Consider the following 15,005-nt stretch of genomic DNA (forward strand, 5'->3'; position numbering starts at 1 on the left):
TATTTTTATATCGACCTGTCTGTGTCTGTACCAATACCATGCTGTCTTTACCACTGTTGCTTTGCAGTCCAGTTTGAAGTCAGGGATGTTGATTTCCCCAGAATCTTTTATTGTTGAGAATTGTTTTGGCTCTCCTGGATTTTTTTTTCCACATGAAGTTGTAAATTGCTCTTTACATGTTGGAAAAGAATTGTGTTGGAATTTTGATAGGGGTTGCATTAAATCTGTAGATTGCTTTTGGTAAGATGCCCATTTTCACTATATTAATCCCATGAGCATGGGAGATCTTTCTATCTTCACAGGTCATCTTCAATTTTGTTCTTCGGGGATTTGAAATCCGTGTCATACAGATCTTTCACTTGCTTGGTAGGAGTTACACCAAGATATTTCATACTATTTGTAGCTACTGTGAAGGATGTCGTTTCCCTAATTTCTCTCTTAGCCTGTTTTATCATTTGTATAAAGGAAGGTTACTGATTTGTTTGAGTTAATTTATATCCTGCCACTTTGTTGAGGTTGTTTATAGGTGTTTCTGGTAGAATTTTGGGGGTGGCTTATGTATACTATCATTTCATCCTCAAATAGTGATATTTTGACTTCTTCCTTTCCCAGAAACTTCTATTTTCTATATTCATCTAGAAACTTATTTTGGTGCTAGATTAAGTTAATGTCACAAAGTATACATTAGTTTATGTCCTTAGTTTTACAAGATTGGCAATCAAGTGGGATGAAGAAGGTGCAAAGTATTATGCTTGAATAAGGGAGATGTCAAGAATTAGAATTAAGCCCAAGATGTTAAAGGCAATAGTCAATGACTGAATAAAAAGCCTGAAGTTAGATTTTTATAAATAAGTCTTCCACGAAGTAACCTAGCTCTTACTAGCAAAACGCATTGCCTAGGTAATAGGATGAGAAGAGGAAGGAAGTACACGCACGATGGTAATTGAAGGCTGCAGCAGACCTAGCTACAGAATGACTGGAAATAGATTCTCATGACACATTAAGCACAGAGGGGAAGCCTGAGTGCCTTCTAAGGACATAAACATCCAAAGGTAAGGAAGCACACTCATGTGCAGCATCCTTTATTAAAGATGTGCCGGGCGAACCAGACATGTGCCGCAACAAGGTCAGTGAGAGACACATGTTAAACGAACTGCTACATTCGTTTTCACCATGGCCGTGCTTTAAAACTTCACCCAATTTAAAAAAGGCACCCGAGTAAAATCTCATTTTTTTCACTTGATCAAAGTGCAATGAAGCAGAAATTGTTGGTCAGGGTTTCCAACCCCCCCTTTATTCAAGTTCTTTACAGGTATTTTTATGACCTTTGACTGCTTCAAGTCAATACATTTCTGCACAAAATTCCAGAATTAGTAAGACTAATTGTTTGTTTATAGATGACGTTTGTTAGGGAGACCCTACCTTTGGTAAATTGGAGAAATATTCAGAAACTCTTGATTAAATAAGAGAGTAAGAGGGACAGTATTTGTGTTTCTGTCGATCAGTCCACATACTTGCAAAAGGCAGGAAGTAAAGACAGGAGACATTTTTGAACATTTAAATAAATACTTTTTAGGAGCAAGTATAAAATGTGACACCTCTTTGTAATTAATTATTTTGATTCAATTGAAGCATAAGAAGAAATACAATTCTTGAACAATTTTGTAAATATTTTACTTTTATTTTTGCCTGCATTAGCATTTTGACTGCACTTACGTAGCTGTTCAGCATGCATGGCTGGTACCTGAAGAGGCCAGAAAAGGGTTCCAGATCCCCTTGAACTGGAGTTACAGGTAGATGTAGGCCATCACATGGGCGCTTGGAACTAAAGCGCCATCCTTTTTTAGAATACTTTTAACCCCTGGGCATGTCTCCAGAACCCTCAAAATAACTTTTATTTGGTACTTTAAAATTTTTGTTTTTTTTTTAAAATCATGTAAAATAACAGACATTTATATTTTAGTCATCTTCAATATACAGGCGACTGGCATCTTAATCTTCATCCACATCCATGTTACTGAGAACTTCTACCCTCTCTCCTCAAAGCTCTTGCTTAATGCTATCCCGTGAGGTCTCTAACTTAGCAAGTGTGGGCATCCAAGAGTAGAGTTAACTTAAGAAACATAAGAAACATGCACCAGGACTAAAGCTAGAATTTCCTGATGTGCAGCGGGCACAGGCTGAAAAAGTTGAAAAGGCAAATGAATCAGGCTTCAGGTGGTTTATGTGGCCCAGGTATCGCTTATCATGGAGAAACATACTTAATGTAGCCTGTATTTGATGTCCCCCCAACATGTCACATGCTTCTTTGTCAAGATCTAATTTATATGCTGTACCATATGCTGATTTAACCACAACTTGGATAAAAGAGCAGGGGATCATAATTTTTATGATAGGGCTGGAAGGAGGCTCTTCATGGGTTTCTAGAGGTTACAAAGTCTTCCTTGCTCCGGCTCCATGCCTCCCAGGTACACAACAGACAAGAGAGCATTAGGCCAAAGGAAGCTCTATTTTTCTAGGCAAGAGCATGATCCCCATGTTCTGTACTGAGGACAACGGAGTAGCCAGGAACCAGACTAGTGTTCAGGGTAGCCTGGTATGTTTACAAATCTGCAAGGAGGCTTGCAAGAGTAGCCTCTACTCCCTTTCATACTGAAAGGACTTTGACTACAGGGTAGGATTGGCTGAAGATCATCTGGAAATAAAAGGCACATTTTCCCCTCTGTAATTGTCTAATTATAAGACTTGGTTCTATGCTATTTTTTTTCAAGAAGGTCAAGACAGTGAAGATAATATTCTTGGTGATGTTTTAATAAACTGAAATACCAGAGAGTTGAAAATACCACAGTGAATGCTATTTGATAAGGCTATTTTGAGTTCTCTCTCTCTCTCTCTCTCTCTCTCTCTCTCTCTCTCTCTCTCTCTCTCTGTTTCTGTCTCTCTCTCTGTGTGTGACTGTCTTTCACTCTGTCTCTTTCTCTCTCTCATTCTCTTTCTCTCTCTCTTTCTCTGTCTCTCTGTCTCTCTCTGTCTCTCCCTGGGTCTCTGTCTCTGTCTCTTTCTCTCTGTGTATGTGTGTGAGTTTGTTTTGTTTACATGGTCTGGATGTGGGTATTGTAAATTGATGGTTGTATTCATTGGGGAATTTACTTCTTACTAAGAGTCACTAAGAAAAACGTTAGACTCCACTGAGGTCAATACCACTTGTTTCCAATTTTTACAGTCACCTTTCCCAAGATATTAGCTAATATCTGGATATAAATAAACCATATTTTCCAGTATTTTGCTCCTAAAATAATTCTTATTAGCTCAAGAATAACTGTCAGTCATTATGCAGGAAGGATAATTTCCTACTCCTAACCGTGAGTACTTACCATATTGTGCAGTCTTGCACTAAAAGTATCAATGTTTACTACAGTTCTTTGGTTCTCAAATATTCACGCCCTTATTTTACAGAAGGAAAAGTGTGACCCCAAGAACTGAGGTGAATTGTTCCAAGCTGGGCTGTTGCCAGTCAAGTTTTAAACTTCCACATCTGGCTTCAGAGTTCATAACCCTGACAGTTCCACCACGATGAATAGAAGCAATTTTGAAGACACATATATTTACATTTCTAATGCGAAACTGGTCAGTTGGCAATACCTGGTTCAAATCTATTTGCTTTAATATTACCAGGATTCTCTGTAGTGCTTCCATGCAGGAGGTATTTGACTTGTTCATAGTCAATGGCATGACAGAAACATCAGTGTGACTTGTTCCAAGCCAGGCTCAGAGTTGCACTCTTGTGTGAAGAACAATATATATGAACATCAGAGTATCTAGTAACTAAGGGGACTCTTAGTTTAAATTCTCAGGTGTTTTGAAATGGGATCTTGCTGGGGACTATGGCATCCTTTAAACAAAAAGGTGAAGGCTACCAATGCCTCTTTTAGCATTTTACTGTCTCCTAAGTTAGGAAGGAAGGAAGGAAGGAAAGAAGGAAAGAAGGAAAGAAGGAAAGAAGGAAAGAAGGAAAGAAGGAAAGAAGGAAGGAACAAGAAGGCAAGGTGAGTTAGAGTTAAAAAGGAAAGTAATTGACACTATTTACCTCAGATATCAGAATGAGTCTTAACAATAAATTTGCATGCTTTCATAGTTTATACTATGTCCCAAAACTATCCTTGGGACTTACAAATTCTTGTTGCCCTAAGAGACTTCTTTTTTGGGAGGTTGGGGTGTAAGAAACTGCACAGTTTAATTGATGAGCATCAGAAGATTCCGATTGTCAGGTATGTGGGCCGACAGGACCCGAGCCCAGACTTTATGCTTCTCCTAGGGCCTTGTGGGTGCAAACCTCTGAAGTTTCTTCCACATACTTTTGTTTATCTCTTGAAATTCTCCCAAAGTGTCTGCAGACACTATCAGCTTGTATTCTTCCACAGATAGGCCACTGAAGCTGGTGTCTCTGAGGTGAGGGTGTTTGTGCTTGTAGTAGTTTGAATGTAGCCATGCTAAGCTCTTGTACATCTGACCGCAGGCCCTGGGTTCCGAGACCTTGGATTCTGGGTGTTCTCTTTCTTCTGAGAGGCCTGTACTACCGTAGGTAAGCACCTGAGTCCTGGCTTGTTTGGTTTTATCCACTGGCCATTTCTCATAGAGCTTAAGGAAATGCCAGTGCAGAGCATGGTCTTTGTGTGCCCAGCTACCCTAAGAGACTTCTAGTTGCTAATGTCTTCTACAATGGTTGTCCTCTTGCCATCCTGGAGAAGCCTTCCAGTGTCTTGGAGCTCATGTATAAATAGCCAATGGAGTAATTCTGAAGTTTAGTTTAACACAGAATTCCCTTATCAGATTATGCTCAAATCATTCAGTATGTCAGGCGGTGTAAATCTTGCTCTTTTCATGCACAGTTGCAGATCCCTGCCTGAAGAGTATAACCTGGTCAGCATGGCTTGTATTGTCCTTGGGAGGAGTGTTTCTGGGAGTCTAAGCTAGCTGTATACAACCTTTGTGTGACTCCTTTGTGAAGGTTTAGTTGAATATCAGATATCCTGCATATCACATAATTTATATTACGATTCCTAACAGTAGTGAAGTTATAGTTATGGAATAGCAACAAAACCTAACTTTGAAACTCAAGACGGATGATCAAAATGTGAATGCTTCACTCCTTCTTTAAAAGGGGAACAAGAATACCCTTGGCAGGGAATAGAGAGGCAAAGATTAAAACAGACACAGAAGGAACACCCATTCAGAGCCTGCCCCACATGTGGCCCATATATATACAGCCACCCAATTAGACAAGATGGATAAAGCAAAGAAGTGCAGGCAGACAGGAGCCTGATGTAGATCTCTCCTGAGAGACACAGGCAGAATACAGCAAATACAGGGGCGAATGCCAGCAGCAAACCACTGAACTGAGAACAGGACCCCCGTTGAAGGAATCAGAGAAAGAACTGGAAGAGCTTGAAGGGGCTCGAGACCCTATATGAACAACAATGCCAAGCAACCAGAGCTTCCAGGGACTAAGCCACTACCTAAAGACTATACATGGACTGACCCTGGACTCTGACCTCATAGGTAGCATTGAATATCCTAGTAAGATCATCAGTGTAAGGGGAAGCCCTGGGTCCTGCTAAGACTGAATGTGATTGTTGGGGGGAGGGCGGCAATGGGGGGAGGATGGGGAGGGGAATACCCATAAAGAAGGGGAGGAGGAGGGATTAGGGGGATGTTGGCCCGTAAACCGGGAAGGGGAATAACACTCGAAATGTAAATAAGAAATACTCAAGTTAAAAAAAACTAAAAAAACAAAAAACAAAAAACAAAAAACAAAAACAAAAACAAAAACAAAAACAAAAACCAAAAACCCTTTATGGTTAGGGGTCCCTACAGCATGAGAAACTGTATTAAAGAATCAGATAACTAGGAAGGTTGAGAACCACTGGGCTAATTCATTCTGTTGGAAGATGAGAGATGATATCAAGGTGAGAATTTCTCATTAAAATACCCCAGGCCAATCACTGTGTTTGGATAGTGAAGAGCAATTAGAGCTTCCAGAGTTCCCAACTGAAAGTAGAGTTCTCCAGAGCAGGCCCAGACAGAAGTACCTGGATGGCTCACAGAAGCCTGAGAGAGTATACAGGTTTTTTTTTAACCACTAAGTGTTTGTTACACAAGAAACCCTAAAACACTGGCTCAATGTTTCTCATTTGCTGCCTTCCCTTCCCGTATCCTTTCCTAGTCTATTATTGGAGTTTCCTGAGCCTCTCCATTAATATTTATTTAAATTCTTGCCCAGGAGCTATTTATTTAGAAAAACACACCAATGGTAGGTTGTTATGGGACTCTAAATAAGCAGAGAAAATCCAACCTGCCGTCCATTGGAGTATTCCACCAGCATCTGCTTGCATAATCTCACTGGGTAGAATGCTCTCCCAAGTTTCCCAGGTTCCAGCGCAAAGCAAAGGCTTTGCTTTCCCCACCTTGACAGCCAACTCTTAGGTCTCGGGAAATTTACCCTTGGGTTCAGTCGAAGTGCAGCTGATCACATCCCTCCCTGCAACAAATGAGACAGAAACAGAGACTAAGCCCTTTCTGCTTTAATCGATTTGTGGTTGGTGTGATTTGAATGAAAAGGAGTTCATAAGCTTAGCAGTGGCTTTATGAGTCAAAGACTCAATTTCCTTTAGTTTTTTTCCCCCTAGGTAGCAAAAAATAGATACCATAGGCTGTGCTATAGCTAGGTGAGAAGAGATCCATAAATTTACCACATAAAACAGGGAAAAAAAAAAGAGTAGTTTTTGGTGTGATAGTGACATGAAGGAAATAAATCGAGGAACGGTCAAAGTTGTGAGAAGGAGAAATGAAAGTTCTTATATTTTTGGCTATGCCTACCCCTAAATTTTAAGCCTTTATGAATCGTTATTTGATGGGAATAAGATTTTAAATGTGAAATGTCTTCCAGATTTTTATTCATGAGCCACCTGTGATGTTACATCAATATAGTTGCACTAGTCTTTAAAATGTATTACTGTATACCAGAAATTAGTGCAGCAATTAGTACCTTAATACTCAAAAACATAGCCTGGGAATGCTACCTCAGAAGGCATCGTTATTAGCATTCTTCTGGTCTTCCTTGTATAATATTCCATCAGCCTCCTTCTGTCAAGAATGCTCACACTTGCTCCATGTGTGTTTTTTGGACCATTAATATTGCTTTGGTTCCCCCTTACAGCCCTCTGATACTGCTTCATTGTAAAAGTGACTGTTATTTATTATCAGGTCAAGGTGGCAAGACAGGACCATATCTTTGAGAAGTATCACACAAACTATTTTCTGTCACGGTGTAGACAGATGCTTTTCTCTTCAATCTTCTGCACATAAAGGCCATACTCTTTAGCATACAATGCTGAAATACGTAGCATTTTTATTAAATGGTAATATGCATTCATTATGGATGGTTTTGGAGTACAGGTATAAATACACTCAAACAAAAATTATATACAATTCAAATACTTAAGGGCAACCTAATAACATTCATTATATTACCCTCTGGACTTCTTTTGAGTACAAATACATATTTATTTAAACTAAATTTGCATCATGATGCATTAAAAGTAGAATACATTTTACATCGAAGACTATACTATAATTACTTCCCAACCTCCTAAATATTTTCACATCATGTTAATGACTCCATTGTACCTCTTTGCAAGCTTGTTCACAGCTAGTTCCACTCAGCACCTATTGTGAAACATTTATGACACCTCCAATTTTTCATGATTATAATTACATGCAAACTGAACCTTCTTCTAACAGAATCTGTTTGCACATCTGTGATTAGTGTCTTTACAAAAATTCCAGAAGTAAAACTGCTAGGTTGGAAAGTAGTACATTTTAAAGCCTTTTGATAGACATTTTGTTCATCAGAGATTATAGTCATTTTTTTTATTCTCTAAGAATAAAATTCATCTTTAATGTTTTTGTTGTTTTGTGAAATAATTCAACTTGTATGATCCTCAAACTAGTTAGAATACAGGTCTATTTAGCTACCTGCCTTTGCACTCATTTGTTCAAAGGTACTCAAGAACCCAGTGGGGTGGGTAGGCATGGCCGGAGAAGAACCGGATCTTGTGTGGCATGGGTGCCTCTCTTGTATCCTAGCCAGATTTGTTTAGAGATCATATTGTTTGAGACCAGTTTACCATTGCTGTGTAAATCCAAATGACAGTTGAACAACAGTCTGGGTAGATTCCGTGCTTATAAGTTGGAAAACTCACAGACAAAACTTAATGTGTGAAAAGTTGTCTTTTCCTTTGATCCTAAGAGAAACTAGTTTGCAGGTGGGGTGAGATTAGGGAAGGAGACAGATCCAAACTCTCCCCCACCTCATACTGTAGTTGTAAGGGAATTCACTTGGTGAAAGTGTATAGAAGTTTTGGAAAAATAGGCTGAAGATAGGCAAGCCACTGACATTTAGGCAGACAAGAAAAGGAGGCTTTGGGTAGATTAATTTACTTTTCAGTTAGCCATTTGAGATGGCTGACTTTCTGCTGCTACTCTCTCTTCCAGACAAAGACTTGGGCTCCCTCTTGTTTTTTTTGAAACAGTCCTCATGTTTTTATTTTAACATCTTAATTGCGTGAAAGTTTCCAAATATATATATTTAACTACTTATATGTTCAAATACTGAAGAGTGCAGTGTTTTCCTAGATGGTCATCAGTTTCTTTTATCCACAGAGTACATCCAGGGTTTTCTATCCAGATGTTTGAAGATTCATATCTAAAAATATTAAGGCTTGCAAACACAAACGCCACAAACACACATTAAATGAAGAAATTCAGGTCCTATTTTAAAGTATGTTACATGAAAGGATAGTGTTAGACTATCCAAGGGCACAGACAATTCTCTCTTGGTCTCTCTCTCTCTCTCTCTCTCTCTCTCTCTCTCTCTCTCTCTCTCCTCCCTCCTCTATTTTTTTATTGGATTTTTAAATTTACATTTCAAATGTTATCCCCTTTCCCAGTTTCCCATCCATAAACCCCTATTCCCCTCCCCCTCCCCTTTCTTCTATGAGGGTGCTTCCCCTCCCCACCCACCCCTTCCCACCTCCCCACCCTGACATTACCTACACTGGGGGATCCAGCATTGGCAGGACCAAGGGCTTCTCCTTCCATTGGGCTCCCTCCTTCTTGAGTCTGTCTCCAGTTGTTCTCTCTCTCTCTCTCTCTCTCTCTCTCTCTCTCTCTCTCTCTCTCTCTCTCTCTCTCTGTATGTATGTGTATGCATATGTGTGTGTACGTACAATTATTATTTTAATGAAACCTAGGTGAGTGTTAAGACTTAGCTTTCCCTGCTTTTTTATTTTTCTAACTGGTGGAGAAAAACAATCTGTTTTTGCCACTTTAGATAAACTCATTACAGTGCTATTAAAACCATTTAACACTGGAAAGAGACATGTAGAACAAAACCTACAATGTCAGCATGGAGGTTTCAAGATAATGAATCAGTCTAACTTCTTTGACCCTTCCAGTCTACCCTTGCCCTTCTGCACTCAAGGTCGGGATGCCCTTTATTAGTCCTCAGTGTTGCACTGCTCTAGCTACAGCCGTTAGAGCCTCTCTACTTCGTGTCTCACAGATTCTCTTCCCTTTATAAAGGCTGGGTGCTCTTGTCCATAGCAAGTGTATGTGAGAAAGGACTGGAGTGGGAGAACCCTGTGTACTGAAACTGCCCAAGACTCTTCCCCTAGAGTTGTGCCTCTACTATTGTATATACCCAAACAGGAGGAACTGAACCACTGTCATCACAGTCTAAAATTTCACATGGCACTTGGAAATGGAAATGTCTCTATGTTAAACTTCAGGCAACTGTTGTTTTGTTTTATCCAACGAATAAAGTGGGAGCTTTCTACATATCATTTACTTCTAAGTGCTGTGAAGTCTACAGTGAGCAAAAGCATGCAAGTTCATGACCATAATTGAAACTGTAATCCTGTGTGGGGGGGTAACAGACAATTGACAAATATGCCAACAGTTTTTACAATGTTAGTGCCAAGAGAAATGAACTGGAATATGAAGATAAAATAGGGATATTATTTTTCTAGGTAGGAGTTCAGGGAAGGCTTTTCCGAAGAGTTAGACCAAAGGGAAAATATCTGTACTCTAAAGCTATTTGTAGGCTATATCAATGTGCAGTAGAGATCTGCAAATGCAAAAATCCAGACGTAGTTGTGTGTTTGAGGGTGAAAAACAAAGCAGTATATGTGCATAGAGCTGGGTCAAAAACTCATCCACACAGATGAGGTTAGAGGTAGCCAAGGGCAGGTCAGTTAGGATTTGGGTCCAGCCAATGAAAAGACTGGATTGAATTTAAAATATACTGGGAAGCTCTGATTGGGTTTTTGAGCACGTTATATTTATATATTTGGGATACATAATATTATATTTATATATTTGGGATACATAAACACCACACACACACACATACACACACACACACAAACACATGAATACATGTATGTAACAACAATTAAAGAAATAGAGGCCATGAATTTGAGAGCAAGCGGTGGCTGGGGGGGGGAGGTGCATGGGAATGTTTGAAGCGGGGGAGAGAAAGGGAAGAATGATATAATTATACTCTAATTTCAAACACAGAAATCTTTGAAATAAAAAGGGAAGCAGTGACATTGCCTCTGACGTATCCTGTTGAGGATACAGACTTTTCCCACTTCTGTGATTTTGTGATCCTAGTGTATGTAATTGAGACAGGTGGATTTTTTTCCTCTTTAAGTTTTCTTTTGATTTTTACCTCCATATCTCCATATCTCCTTATGGAAGAGAGTTTATATAGACATTCATTATGCCAAAAGCCAGAATCAACATTTCTGGAGATTATAGAAAATTTCAGAGAGGGCACAGGGCAGTTTTATTTAGTTCTTTTGGTTTCATATTGCAGAGTTCTACTTAGACTGCTCCAGCCAACTTCTTTGGTTTTTAAAAATTAATTATTAACTAAAATAGAAGAAGCTCAAGGAAGATACATCTGGGCCTCAGGAAGCATAGTTGCTGTAAGGTTCAGCAGACATTGGTTCGTTTTCTGCAGTGTCCCATTATTGAGATCAAGACACTCTGGGTCCTCGATTCAAATACCCAGATTACTGGGTGAAAGAAGGTGAGAGGCTCAGTTTACTCTAGGTGTCCTCAAGGGAGCAAACGCAGCAGAAGCATGCCTGCACGGAGAGGTCTGTGTGTCAAGAGAACAGGTCTTGACGGAAGGCTGCAACGGCAACATTTTGTGGAACGGTCGGGAGGACACTCACCGCATCATTTTGCTTGGCGAAACACTTCGCTAATAGTCGCCAGAGCCCTAAAGCAGGGGCTTCTGGGTATGAGCCCTGCATCTGCTGTCTTCAGCCTGAAAGTCGATCTCTCAGGCATTTCGGTTGCAGAGTCCTTCCAAGCAGGAGCTGGTTTTATCTCAATTTTGCAACTCTTCACACGAAGTAGAAGAGAGTATTTATGGTGTTTAATTTTGCTTCAGGCTCTGTTCTTCATGATCCCGAGGCTGTCCTGCAATGATCTAAAATTACAGGTTCTGTTTTGCATTCTTAAAAGATTTCCTGATAACTTGGCAGGCGGATACAACTTTATTGTGAAGAAAATTTCCCTTGTGCTCACATGCAATGGTGTGCCAAGTGCATGGAGTTTGGAGTTAGGAAACCATATTAATTTTAGCATCTGGGAGGGTGGGAGTTAGAGACTGTGACTTGTGAGTGGGAGGTTCTGGGGATCAGCACCTACAGAGACTAAGGGAATCTTGGCCAGGCAGGGGAGAAGCTAAACTTCCTTATAACTTCAATAAGGCCTTCAGTTGCAAGGGCTTTGCCTGGGAAGGGTTGGGTAGGGAAAGGAAGGATCTGGTTTTCTCAGGAATTTGTTTTGAAAACTTCAAATTTCGCCGTGCTCTACATACTAGCTTATGTGTGGGCAAATCCCCCAATTCCTGTGAGTCACAGTGTTCTCATTTCCAAAAATGCTGAGCCAAACTAGATCATCAAACTTCATTTAAAATGTGGCTCTACATAAGCAGTGTTGTGAGCCTGCCAAACATCTACTTAGCTCCTTCCCTTACTTCTCTGTGTAGCCTTGAGAGATACCTGCTTCCGGTCAGCTTTCTTGAGGGGAAGAAATGTCCTTGGAGAGGTAAAGGTAGTTTGAGGTATATAGAGAAGATATACAGGCTTGGCTTTTCTCATGTTAAGTCTTTAGTTTGAGGTTTTTCTTTCTTTCTTTTCTTTATAACAACAGAAGTCACATTGATTGTGCTGGTAGCAATGAGAAAATGAGTAATTTATATGGTAATTATAAGTTTGAATTAAAAATTGCGACGACTAAGTTAATAAAATGTAGTTCCTACAATTCCTAAAGGTCTCCATGGTAGGCCCGAAACCAGAAAATTCTAGAGGAAAGAGTAGGTCATACTTTTGAAGATAGACGAATAGGTAAAGGTTAGAAATGTTCCTTGGGGCAATTCCAATCTCCATTTGTCAAGAGAACCTACAACTTTATTAAGCCAGTATAATTTCTGACCACATTCTAAATATTTATCTTTAAACACACAGATAACTGTGGTACTCATTCATCATCAAAGAAACTTTGCTTTGTGACAAATTGTGACCATTACAGAAAACCACAACCAATCAGGACCCTAGTCACTCAGAAAATAAAATAAGACCAACAGTTGGACCTTATGAAATAATAAAACCTCTATAGATCAAACCATTAAGTGAAGAGGCAGCCTTCAGTATGGGACAATCTCTACTGGAAGATTACTGTATAAAATATACTAAGAGTTAAAAGAAATAAGGATAAAAACCAAACAACTCTATTAAAAAATGAACTGTTGAACTGAACGGAGTTCTCAGAAGAGGAAATACAAATGGCCAATAAATATTTTAGTAAGTGTTTAACATTCCGAGCCATCAGGGAACTGCAAATCACAATTGTTTGATGGTTTATTTTGCCCTAGTTAGAATTAAGAAACCAAACGACAACAAATGCCGTTATGGACCTGGGGGAAGGAAAACATTTGTTCACTGATGGTGGAAGTGTGAACTGGTCTAACTGCTGTAGAAATCAGTGTGGAAGTCCCCCAGAAAGCTAAAAGTACCTATTCCACTTTGGGACATACACAGCAAAGACTATATCATAATACAAAGATACATGGAGATCCATCTTTATTGCTGCTGTATTTATAATAGCCAGGACATAGAACCAGCCTAGATGTCCGTCAACTGATAAGACAGATAAGAAAAATGCTGTACATATATGGAAAGCTATTTTATTCAGCTGTGAAGAAAATGGAATTATAAAAATATCAGGAAAATAGATGGAATTGGAAAATATTATGTTGAGTAATCCAGGCTCAGAAAGACAAACATCAAATGTTCTTTCTCACACGTAGAACTTAACAACCAATTCTTGGAGTAGTTGAACAATCTGGAGTGCCTGTAGAAGCCATGAGGAAAGGGGAGGAAAAGTTCTTAAGAGAGAGGGGGTGTCAGAACACTCTAGGCTTCCATTTTTCAGAACCTACTTTTAATAAGGGTTCTGAAATGATTCAACCCCCCTTCTAGGTTGGACCCACCATCCAAAGGTAGGGGAGAAATGGTGGTGTGATGGTTTGTATATGCTTGATCTAGGGCATGGCACTGTTAGGAGTTGTGGCCTTGAGGGAGTAGGTATGTCACTGTGGGTGTGGGCTTTAATACACTCACTCTAGTTGCCTGGAAGCCAGTCTTCTTCTAGCTACCTTCAAAACAAGAAGTGGATCTCTGAGCTCCTCTAGACCCATGTCTGCCTGTATGCTGCCATAATGCCACCTTGATGATAATGGACTGAACCTCTGAAACTGTAAGCCAGTCCCAGTTAAATGTCCTTTATAAGAGTTGCCTTGGCCATGGTGTCTGTTTACATCAGTAAAAACATAACTAAGACAGATGGTAAAAAGGACAAGGGGATGTGGACCTGTTTAGAAATGTTCCTTGGGGCAATTCTAATCTCCATTTGTCAGGAGAACCTACAAGTTTACTAAGCCAGTATAATTTCTAACTACATTCTAAATATTTATCTTTAAACACACAGATAACTGTGGTACTCATTCTTCATCAAAGAAACTTTGCTTTGTGACAAATTGTGACCATTACAGAAAACCACAACCAATCAAAATACAGAGAACAAGAGATGGTGTACTCAGCATACCAAACATGAATCAACAGCAGTGGCACAATCCAGCAGAAACAGCCAGGCCTCCACCAAATTGGTCAGAGTCAATAGGAGCAACTGGGACCAGCTGGAATGCCTAAAGAAGTTCTCTGCTGTGCCTCTCTCAACAAACTGAAAATCACTGATGATGAAGACATGAGACCAATAAAGCGTTGCAGTGCTAACTATGCAGGCAATCAGTAACTGTTTATCGAGTCCTCTTTATACTCTCTCCAAACATCACATGTCCTCCTATGGGTCTTGCCTTATCAAAATACCATGTGAGTCTGTATCAGCAAAACATCACATGAGTCTGCATCATCTGACTTATCCAGAAATTTCTGCCTCAGCACACAGTAAATGTGGAAAAGGGGGATACTTGGGATGGAAACAGTTAAGTGGGGTATGGTACGGGAGAGTAAGACCTAAGGGCCAGAGCAGGTGGAGTAATAAACAACATTAAAGAACATAGCCATTTAATCAGCTTATTGAAAAATACAATTAAAACAAAATTTGAATGAAGTACTCTGAGGCTAAAGCACATCCCAGAAGTCATATGTTTCGTTACAAAGTCCTAGTGCTAACTGTAGGAAAGTTCTCTTACCAGTCACAGAAGATCCCAGTGATCCCCAAACAGTGGGTACTGTTGCCATTGCTACTGTTTAGTTGCCCACCACACTCTTTGGTCACAGCCTACAGAGAAGGCAACACAGACAGAGCTGGAGGTTAAACCATGTTGGCTAACTTTCATAGTGTAG

This window comes from Rattus rattus, chromosome 6 (assembly GCF_011064425.1).
Source record: "Rattus rattus isolate New Zealand chromosome 6, Rrattus_CSIRO_v1, whole genome shotgun sequence".
NCBI classification, from domain to species: domain Eukaryota; kingdom Metazoa; phylum Chordata; class Mammalia; order Rodentia; family Muridae; genus Rattus; species Rattus rattus.